General features: G+C 42.7%; 1 long non-coding RNA gene across 1 annotated transcript in view; it reads left to right on the forward strand.

Moving 5' to 3' along the window:
- LOC310711669 overlaps positions 1 to 10,196 on the forward strand; it is a 98,502-nt gene extending 88,306 nt beyond the window's left edge. Inside the window, exons 10-12 of the long non-coding RNA XR_014528559.1 lie at positions 1,032 to 1,140; positions 2,393 to 3,849; positions 4,089 to 10,196. This is a non-coding gene — a long non-coding RNA (uncharacterized lncRNA). The remainder of the gene's footprint in view (positions 1 to 1,031; positions 1,141 to 2,392; positions 3,850 to 4,088) is intronic.
- Positions 10,197 to 11,772: the final 1,576 nt, after the last annotated feature.

Here is an 11,772-nt window from a genome sequence, read left to right on the forward strand (position 1 = left end):
TAATATAAAATCCAAACTACCGTGTGTGTGTGTGTGTGTGTGTGTGTGTGTGTGTGTTTGGGGGGGGGGGGAGTGTTTTCCATTCCAAATAAGAGCATTTGCCTAGAATGGAACCAGAGATCTTGTTCCGAGGAGCGCAAAACAATTTTAATGCCAACAATATTTTACACAGTAGAATACTTCCCTTACCCGCTGACTCTTCCATATAGGAGCAAGCCCAAAGGAACATTTCATGTGGAATTATTTAATTTTGATTAACAGAATGCTACTTTTAGCTGGGAAAAATGTTCCCATAGACTGGTAGGCAACAGAAAGGCTGTATAAAGCCAGATTACATCACTTCTTTCTCAGAGCAACAAAAGACCAATGGCATCCCCTCTTGCTGAGAGTAAATTAGCAGCAACTTTGGATCCAGGGCAAATACTTCAGAAATTAGGGGGTTACTGGCTCCTTCTAGGACCTGACACCTATTTTGCAAAGCACATCCAGAATTTCCTTTTGGTTCTTAAGTCCATTTCCGTACTTTTAAATATTTTTACTATACCAAACTGTAGGTTTCTGAACGGAAAGCATCTAATGAGTGCAACTGGGAATGCAAAATGGTCAGTTTAAATTTGGGAAACAGTGACTGGGAAATTTGGAAGATGAGACAAGCCAAAATGGATAGAATTGGCCATTTCTAATTGCCAGATTCCATTTCTGAATTAAATATAGGAAGCGAAAAAATAATTAAATATGGTTAAGGAGGAGGAGTGTAGTCACATCCACAGCATACAGCCAAAGCACACAACTTCCCCCAAACACACCCTGAGAACTGTCATTTCCCCCTCACACAGAGCTGTGATTCCCAGCACCCTTAATAAACTACAGGTGCAGATTTGATCTATGTATTTATGTGTGTATGAAGGACTTTGGGGGAAAATTCCCCACGAGGTGGGGAAAGAGGGGAAATATTTAGCTTCTGGTTTTTGTAAAGCTTGTTCAGGATTTAATGTCTGGCTTTAAGATCATTCACCTTTCTGTCTTCAAAGCAACCTGAAGAAAGAAGGGAACGAGAGACGTCAAAGATGTTCATAAATCACCGAAAAGGAGAAGAAGCCGCAGACCATCAAATGTGCAACAGAGCAAGGCATTTTACGGGTATATCTGAAGGAAAGGGGTAGGGGTGGGAATCTGTCCTGGGTTTTCGGTTTCCAAGTGCGTAATGCTGTCCTGCTAGCCAAGTATCTCAGGAGTGGAAGACTCTTCAGCACACAGTTGGTATGTGACTCTTGCAGCACCTGAGAAAATATACAGGCAGTGTGCCGGCCACAGGAATTTCATCCAGAATACGTGCTGCTGTTACAACCAGCAAACTCCACACATCATGTGCAGATGTTCATAGGAAGCTGCCCTATATAAAAGCAGGCTATTGGCTCATCTAGCTCAGTATTGTGACTTAGGCCTCCTCCAGATGACCGATTTATTGAGCTTTGCTTGCACAAAGCTTATGTGAGGTTAGACCGGTAGTTTCCAAACTTCAAGTCACCGCCCGCCTTTTGTTCCATAAACTTATTCTCAGTGCCCCCACCCTATAAAAAGCTCTACTCAGAGTAGCAGTTTGCATGGCCAACTGAGGAATATAACAACACAATAAAATTCAAAACAGTAGCAATCAATTGTCCATTTATTCAAAATACAATTGAAACTATTTAGTTTAATAAATTCAACAAAATCATAGAGTTGGAAGGGACCCAAGGGTCATCTAGTCCAACCCCCTCACAATGCAGGCATCTCAGCTAAAGCATCCATGACAGATGGCCACCCAACCTCTGCTTAAAAACCAAGGAAAGAGAGTTCACAACCTCCCAAGGGAGACTTCCACGGTCAAACAGCTCTTCCTAATATTTAGTTGGAATCTGCTTTCTTGTAACTTGAAGCCATTGGTTCAAATCCTACCCTCCAGAGCAGGAGAAAACAAGCTTGTTCCCTCTTCCATGTGACAGCCCTTGAGATATTTGAAGAGGGCTAAAATGGATGACCTTGATCCAGTGATACCAGCTTTTCAAATTATGATAGACATTTACACCTCCAGCGACCCCTTGCTGCCCCCACTTGCCTCCTAACACCCCTCCCCATGGTAATCCCACTGCCCCCAGTGGGTGGTACCACCCACCTTGGAAACCACTGGCTTAAACTGTAGCCTGAGCACAAACCATACATTTAAAGCACAATGACTTCCCCCGAAGAATTCTGGGCACTGTAGTTTGTTAAGGGCGCTGGGAATTACAGCTCTAGGAGGGTTAGACTTCAGTTCTCAGGATTCTTTGGGTGAAAATGTATGCATTAAATATATGGCGTGTCTACAGTTTCTGTTCAGAATCTATTAAGCAGCCACCTTTTTTATTTGCAGGGAGGTTGAACAACAATAAGCATTTGTCCTCATTTGCTTGTGATGAGTTTATACGTCTGCTCATTCATCATGTGCAGGTTAGTATTAAAGGTGTTCCACAGGTAAAAATTATCCAGGTCAATCCTTCAAAAGCTGGCATTCATGATTGAATTTCTTTTCTTGCTGTGATGACTCTGCTGCAGCAGAAGGCATCTGTAGGGAAGGGCAGTATCTCAGTGAAGGATCATCTGCTTTGCTTGCAGAAGGTCCCCAGTGCAATTCCTGGTATCTCCAGGGGGCACTAGGAGAGAACCCTGCCTGAAACCCTGGAGAGCTCCTGCCAGTTTGTGTAGGCAATACTAAGCTAGATAGACCAATGGTTTGACTCTGTCAGAGGCAACTTCCTATGTTCCTATTGGTCACTGTGAGAAAAGCATGCTGGACTAAATGGGCTTTGGCTTGATTCAATAGAGCTCTTCTTATCTTCTTCTGCAACACAGCTTAGAGCAGAGGTAGCCAATGTGGTGTCCACCAAACATTGTCGACTACAGGTCCCATCATCCACAACCCTGCTAGCTGGGGCTGATGGGAGTTGAACAACATCTGAAGGGCACAACATTGCATACCCCAGTCAGAACCAGTGCCAAATAATGTGCAGATGAGGCATCAATACACAAGCCACAAATTGCATCTCATTCAGGATAATTAAATGAAGTCAGAGTGGACTCAAAATAGGCCAGGGGACCTACAAGCAAACATAGGGTAGTATTCAACACTAGTGCTACTCAGAGTAGACCCACTAAACTATAATATGTTCTTTAATTTCAGTGGGTCTACTCTGAGTAGGACTTGGGTGAATGCCACCCATAATTGAGGCTTTATATGAAATCTACATGGGGAATGTGTAATCTGCTGAGGAACGTTAACACGATGTGTTAAAATCTCTTTTTAAACGCACATCTTCGCTAATCCTTAAATGCGCTTTGTTTTCAGCTATGTTCATCCTGAACATTTTAGTTCAGTTGCTGTTATTATTTTAATCCTGTGCATTTTATGAAATTGGCTGGTCCTCTTAGCAGTTGAAGATTTCAATCCTAAACACACCTACTAAGAAACACATCCCATGGAACTGTGTAAACTGCCATAAGATTGCCCTGTGAGCAAACGTTCAACTTTTTTACATTTAGAATATTATTGTTGTCCTCCTCATTATTCTTTATCATTATTTTAAGCATGCATGTGTTACAAAATTGGCTGGTCTCCTTGGCAGCTGACGATTATAATCCAAAATACGTCTACTAAGAAATAATCCCATGGTGGAGCGGAGTATTCCACTGTTGTACATACAGAATAAAAGTTGTGCCTATATAAGGTATACAACAAGCAACTCCTTCCCTCCCTATACAGCATTAGCAGGAATGCCTCAAAGGACAAAATCATGACCAGACCCTGGCAGAAGAATGCACATATGGTTAAAGGTAGGAGACAACCACATATGCACACAGCAAGCTCTGCTCACATCTGTTGTTTGTTTAACCAGCCTTTTCCTTCTTCATAGTTGTTGAAGGAAAGAGGGGAGGGTATGTTTGGAAGGGGGGAATGATCAGAGAGGCTTTGTTTTCTAAAAGAGAGAGAGGGAGAGAGGGGGGGGAAGTGGTACAACTCAAACACAGATCAGTTTTGTACTGCTTTAACCATAATAGTTTTCTCTCTCCAGGCCAAGAATCCTGGGAATTATAGTTTGGCAACATGCAAAAAATTATCTGTGTAAGTTGCTTAAGCTCCCCTCCCCCTAAATAATCACACAGCTAGAGTTCCCAGGGGAGAGGAAATTACATTTAAACCAGTAAGGCCATAGTGTAGGTTTTTCTCCCACAATAAAAAAGTTCAATTTTAGCAGGGAACGAGGTTAGCAAATGCCTTGTAAGACAGTAAAAGGCTTTTTGATTTCGCCTCTCCAGTCATTTTCGGTTTTATTTAGAAGCAATGTATTAAAGGAGGTGAAAGTATCTGATTATTGCTCCATCTACTTTGCTCCAGTCCCAGTGTTGTTCATGGTTGCTGTTGTTTTTTTAAAAAGATACACAAGTCTGAGGATTGGCTTGCCTGTGGGAACAGACAAAGCTACTGTCTAGTGAGTCAGGCTGTGTCCATCATAGGCACACCCTGGCAGGGACAAAAGCAAAGCCCTGATGCCTGTCCTGGACCATCCTTTAAAAAAATGAATAAATTCTGAACAACAGAACCTGGAAGCCAGTTTTAAACCCATGCAATGATACCAATGTTGCAGTGTTCCAGGGCTTTGTAAGGAATCCAAACGGCATTTTCCAGCTGCCTGCCACAGTAGCCAACTAAGTCTTACTCAGAGTAGATCCATTGAAATTAAAGAACTGAAGTCTGTCGTGATCATTTTCTTTAATGGGTCTATCCTGAACAGGACCAGTGTTAAATACCACCCATAGTAAAGGGCTCTCAAAATGAGCCTGCTCAGAGTTAGATCACTGGTCTGTCTAGTTCAGTACTATCTAATCCAGTGGCCTTCCAAAGTATTGGGCAGGGGTCTTTTCCATCATTCACTATCAGATCCTTTTAACTCGAGACTGCTCTAAACAAACTCGAAATAGAGAAATAAAAATGAGTAAAACTCTTTCATGTACATTTTGTTGTTGTCATCTGTGAGTGACCTTGCAAGGTAGGTCAAGATTATTATCCCCATGTTGCAAGTAGAGTTCTGGTGCCCTGAGCTGAATTTAGAATGTTCTCCCCAGAGACCTTTGCCTGGCACTGAATATGATGTCCTTTCAGCACTAGATGAAAACCCTTTCCTTTGCCCCAAGCATATTAGATTTAAGTTTTTATTCATTTTAATTAGGCTTGTACAATGTGTGTCCCCCTGCACTGCTCCTGTTTATATTATATTTTTATTTGATTGCTATTTCTATTGTGTTATCGGTGCATTTTATTGTTTTAGCTGCTCTGAGAGCTCTTGCTGGAAAATTTCTAAACAAATTTTCAAAACAAACAAACAATAGCATCTGCCTTGCAGAAATGAAATTAACTACAACACCACAGCAGTTCCTGTTGCTTTCAGTTCCATTTATGGTCACACTAGGTCATGACAAAGAAACAGCAGTTGGCATGTAGGTTTTAGATAGCAAAATGCCCACCAAATTTGGTGTGCAAGGGAGGAGCGATGGAGAGCTCCAGCCCCTTCCTAAACACACCCCCCTCCCCGGTTTGGCATTGCAAAATGTTTACTTAAAAAATAACCAAATAAATACATATAGGTAACATTTCACCAGAAAGAGGTTACAACCTGAAAATCTCTTATACAATATTTCTTATCTCTTGGTGGACTCCTTGATATAACTTAATTCTGTTCCAACATAAGACAAAAGGTCTCCAAACTTCCATGAGTATGATTGCTCCATTTCCCCATCACTGACGTTTGCCAACTGTTTTGGAATCAATCATCAAGCATTGCTAGATTTTCGCCCCATCCCCAGGAACACAGGAAACTGCCTTGTACTGAGACAGACCATTGGTCCACCTGGTTCAGCATTGCCTACACTGACTGGCAGAGGCTCTCCAGCACTTCAGACCAGATGTCTCTCTCAGCACAACCTGCAGATGCCAGTGATTGAAACCTGGGTTCTTTTGCATGCAAAGCAGATGCTGTACCACAGAGCTATGGCCAACCCCATAAAGTGTTTAGCAACTAAATTATGAGTTGCAATCTACGTATTGTTTACTTAGGCATTTGTATTCTGTTTTCATAGATTGTCCAAACAGTGCAAGAACAAAATTTCAGGTTTTAGAGACATCATTTCCTCTCCAGTCTCTTTGATAGTTCTTATGATAAGTTTCCTGAAGTTTATTACATACTTACAGGACCACCACATTTGCCTGAAGCCTGTGTTTTATTCCATACGCTGCCAGCAACATGAATTAGCTAAGCCAAGTACAGCTGCCACCAGCCCTGCACACTCGCCACGCTGGCTGAAATTGTTGGGATTTGTAATCCAACATCTGGTGTTTGCCACCCTGAGCTAAACCATATAGGTGACAATACCCATCATTAGTCATACTAGGGAGACCCACTGAGTTATGTTCAGTGCAGTTCTACTTAGAATAGACCCACTGAAATTGAAGTACTCAAGTGAGTCATGCCCATGAATTTCAGTGGGTAAACTCTAAATAGAACTAATATTAGCTACAATCCATTGAACTCCATGGGTTTAATGCCATGAATTTCAGTGGGTCTACTCAATTTTGTTGGCCTTGTATTTCTTGCAAGTATGGGGAATCTGACACCACATGCAGATCATTTTAATGAAAATTTCTTTAGATCTAGTAGCTGCTTTATTCTTTCTTCTCTGCTTTATGCCCTCTTAATGTAGTTTCAGAATTAGGGTTTTCATCCCATTATTCAACCCAAGATGTGAAGAGAATCTGCAACCCTTCTTTTTTTTTTTGTTGTGGTGGTGGAACAGTGTCCCTGATAGTAACAGCCAATTGAAATACCAGAGCGAGTAGATGCATAACACAAAACAGCTGTCAGGGTTTCCCCCCACCTCCTCTTGGCAAATATAAGCTTTCAGATCTATAGTTCAACCCACCATTTGAGTGGAAGTCAGAGAAGCCATCCCTGAAACATCTGTGGTAAGGGCTGTAAGGCTTTTAAGAAATGGAGAAGAGGAAGTAAAGCAACACTAAGGGCATATTCACACCACACATTTAAAGCACTGTTATACCACTTTAAACAGTCATGGCTTTCCCCAGAGAATTATGGGAGCTGTAGTTTGTTAAGGGTGCCAAGAGCTGTTTGGAGAACCCTGTCCCCCTCACAGAGCTACAATTCCAGGAGTGATTTATCAATCAACTCCTCTTCACAAGGACCTATCGAAATCGTAGTTCTGTGAGAGGAATAGGGGTTTCCTAACGGCTCTCCACACCCTTAAACTACTGCTCCCAGAATTCTTCGGCACAATCCTATACTCTTCTACTTGGAAAGAAGTCCCATTTCACTGCTCGCTTGATTAGAGGGGGCAAGGGCAAAGGCCAGAAGCGGCTCACTAGGTGAGATGGATCCACTACACTTGGGTCCTTCAGTGACCCACCTGCTGGGAAGCTGGCAGAGCAACTCTGCCCCACCCAAAAAAGATGTTTCTGGCAAGAATTGTGAGGAGGAGCACCAGGAGGCTCTGGGAATGAGCCAGGGGTGCCATTTGGGGGAGCTGAGCAGCTGAGGGCTCTCCTTAAATCTTCAAGCAGGGGGCCAGCTAGGCTCCCTCAATATTCCACAGCCTGAAACGGGCCTTGCTGGTCCTTCCTGCAGCTGTGATGGGCCCCGTTGGGCCTTCCCATGGCTGCAGCAGGCCTTGCAGCCTCCTCCTGCCACGTGACATCAGATGTGCACATCATGCATGTGACGTCACCCCCCCCCAAAGTAGGGCAGAACCCACTGGGATGGGCAGTGGGTCCCTTCCTAAAGCATGACCTTTGGCAAGTGCCCGATGGTGCTGACCTCAGGCATTAACCCTGTAACTTCTTGCTGGCTGTGTGTATCCAGGTTTTGACATCAGTTATCCATGATGAAACCTTGTTGGGTTACAAAACCCCCTTAATCACTACTGTGAGGAAGTAAATTGTATGCGGATGGGTTTTTCTTGGGTCCTCAAAGAAGTGTGGTAAAAAAACACCGCTAGTTGAAGAATAGGCCGTTTCCTTTTTGCCTTTGCAAAAGGAAACAAAAAAGCCAAAAGTGAATTGGCTCTTAATCTCCAAAGGAAGCTGATATGAGATGGATTTCTCCCTTCATCTCTCCCTGGACTGTTTTTTTCTTCCTGCTGTGAGAAAACTATGGTCACAGCACACCTGTGTTTCACAGGAATATAAAGGTTTTTGCAGCAGAAACCTCTGAAGCCCCCAGGAATTCCTTTGACGCTGGGATATGAGCAGCAGCTGTGGGTCTTAATAGCTGCAGTCTCCTTTTGGCGGGACTTTAATAAACATCCCCTTCCTTCAAAAGAAGCTCCAGTTAAAAAAAATACATTCTCAAGTTGTGTATTGCACTGTTAAATAAATAAATTTGTTAGCCTTAAAGGTGCTTTCTGCAGGATTCTTCACTGTTGTTAACGCGGAGATGGTGACCCTAAAGAACAGTGTCACAAATAATCTGGACAGCCTTCTCTGTTAAAGGTTCTGTCTCTCAATTTGGCTGCATGCACAACTAACCCATTTCTAGATGTAGAAAATGTAGTTTTTCTCAATCTGGAATTGTTTATACTTATCCTCAACATTAGGGTTGCCATATTTCAAAAAGTAAAAACCAGGACACCCTGAAAATTTCAACAGGCCTTTCGGAAATTTCCCGGACGTATGGCAGCCCTACTGAACACACCACTTTCAATCTAGATTGATCCTAGGTCCTGCCATCCATAAGTGGGGGTCTGTTTACTTGATGTACAATTGAAAATCTTTTCCTTTACATTATTCACACCTTTTTCTTCCCTGCACATACCCCAAGTGAATGAAGAAGGAAGTAGTGATCCCACCCACAGCATCATTGGGCAGCTATGGATCTCTCCCCACCAGCCAATTGCTGGGCCCACTTCTATCTGTTTTCAAACGGGCACACTGTGGGGTAATACAGAATCAATATGCAATAACCCCCTCCCCCCCTGAAACGAAACTGGTTTCTCAAGAGGCGCTTCTTAGGGGCAACAAATTTGTACTATATTTACATTGTGTGCAGACTACATAGAAAAGACAAGTACTCAGCCTCCATAGATTCTAGAAATGTGTGCATACAGCCTTTATTTCCATCACTGAATAAGGTTTATTCTGTTCCCACCATCTTTCATTGGTACCAACACTCAGTCTGACAGCTTCCTGGTGCTTTTTGTCATCCTCTGTAATGAAGAAACCCAATTTGTATTGTGTTTTGTTTTTGTTTTCGGGTGGGTTTTTTTTTAATTCAAAAATTATCCTTGTTAGAATACTACTTTAAGGGACTTCGAAGGAAGGGAGGTTTTTTTTGTTCCTTTTTTGTTCTGTTTTATTTTAAGATATAATGAGAACTTTGTGTGAGCCGCCTGCAGCATCCCTGTTAAAACTGTGATTAATGTCACTGTATAATTCTGACAAGCTGAAACTCTCTCATGGCATCCATTCATCTCAAGAGTTCCTCTCTAGCTCTTATTTATTTATTGAACAACATGTAAGCACCGTTCCCTTTTTTTTGTCTAAATGTATCAGTGTTTCAGCACAGAGCCTTCAAGGTTTCAGTCTTGTTGACAATAATGAGATCATTCAGACAATTACCGCTGTTCCCCCCCTCGTATGTTTTTTATTTCTTTTAAAAAAAAACCTCCACTAGTGAAGAAGATTAAAGAAAAGTTAAGGAGCTTTGTCTGTTTCCTGTTATCCATTTGCTAAGCTGGAGGGGGAAAGCAGTGTTGTGTTTGTGTGTGTGTGTGTGTGTGTGTGTGTGTGTGTGTGTGACACACACACACACACACAGAACCCTTTAACATTCCAATTGTATAAAATCAGGGTGTAATGCAAACAGCTGTAATGTTTGCAGATCACTAGGGCTTCTTTGGAAGTCCTGCACCATCATCCTGCACCAACATACCCTTTGCTATCCAGGGTCAAACTCTGGGGGTGGGAATAATTCCAGAAAAACCCAGCTGTGGGTGGCACTGATTGGCTAGCTCTAATGCCATCACCAAGATACCTCCCACTCCCCATATCGCCGAGGCATTTTCCTGTTGTTTTACAACTTATCTTACTCTGTGCACTTGTACTTTTGTACTTTTCATTTTTCAATAAAGAATATAACATTTAAAAAACCTTGATTTGAAAACAAGACAAGGGATAAATGTAGAAAGTGCTAGGTATACATGTGCTTGCAGATTTGTTTTGTTCTAAAGTGGGCAGACCACATAAAGCAAGGGCCCAGACGGATCAGGTTGTTTGGGATAATGCAGAGTTGTCTGTGCCAGAAACCTTAAGATCTCCCTCATACAGCTTGCAAGTTGACTTTGTTTTCCTCAAGTCACTTCATTAGTCTAGGATTCTGTTTCAAACTTTAGCTGACCTGAAGCACCTCAGACTCATTGCGCAGCCCTGACATCAGATCATCACCCACCTAAACCCATCACCCAACTCCTGAAGACTTTCCCTCAAATTTTCTGGGGATTTTTGCCCATGATAAGATGGGCCTGAGGTTGTCTAACAGCTCGTAAGGACAGAAATTTGCTGGGAAGCCAGCAACATTAAGCCAAGGCACCCTGTCACAGCATTTGCTTGCTCAGTTATACTTGTAGTAGAAACAAATCTCATTAGGAGCCTGTGACTGTCCTGCTAATAACAACTGCTTTATTCATGCAAAAGAAGAAGAAAAGAGAGGGGTGGAAGAAGAAACCCTCAATGTACAAATGGGAACAGGGCAGTGGGGTGACAGAGAAGAAAAGTCCCGTCAAAACTAGATTAAAATAACATCAAAGAATGAAAATAAGTGAATTCAGAGTTTAACTATGAAACTCTCTTTCCTGCTGTGTATCTAGATACTGCAGGAGCCTCAAAGCCATGATTAGCTTAGACACCAAAGGCCGAACAGTACAGTAGATCAGCTCACACAGTTATAGATGACATCAAAGCAAATTCCACATGAAGGACAAGGGCAGGTGGTACACAGCGCTACATGCGCCTCAATCAACATGGTCAATGGGGTGTCCTAGGAGCTGTTGCTAAACACACACACACACACACACACACACTATCCACAGTACTTGCTTAAGTTTTCAGGATCTGCACCATCCTGCCAAGCCTTGGGATACTGCTCAGATTTGCCGCTGATAAGAACAGCCCTGCTGGATCAGGCCAATCTAGTCCAGCATCCTGTCCTCACAGTGGCCACCAGATACCAATGGGAACCCGTAGTAAGCAGCATCCGAATACAAGAGCACTCTGCCTCCCCTCCTGTCATAGCCACGCAATACATTTAAAGCAGGTGGCTCCTCCCAATCCTGGAAATTGTAATCTGACCCTCACCGAGCTACAATTCCCATGATTCTTTTAGAGGAAGCCATGCACTTTAGATGGTTCTCTTCCCTATTTCTACACCAATAGGCCACTGTCCATATGCTATCTTCCCCAGTTAAAACACAGAGGTTTTGTTGAGAACTTAACCCAAAGCCTTCACTCTGGTCAGGGACTCACTGTTCATTGTGGGCAGCTACTAAGCAGCTGTCACTCTGGCTTCAGCTCTTCTGGAGTACTGCTGCAGGAGTTTTGCTCTTTGCAGACCTTCTTTAGATGTTCTTACTTTATCTGTAAACCACCTTGAGTCCCTGTCGGGGGGGGGGGGAAAGGCGAAGTGTAAATAAATATAA

This window comes from Podarcis liolepis (assembly GCF_965112155.1).
Source record: "Podarcis liolepis genome assembly, chromosome: 7".
Classification (NCBI taxonomy): domain Eukaryota; kingdom Metazoa; phylum Chordata; class Lepidosauria; order Squamata; family Lacertidae; genus Podarcis; species Podarcis liolepis.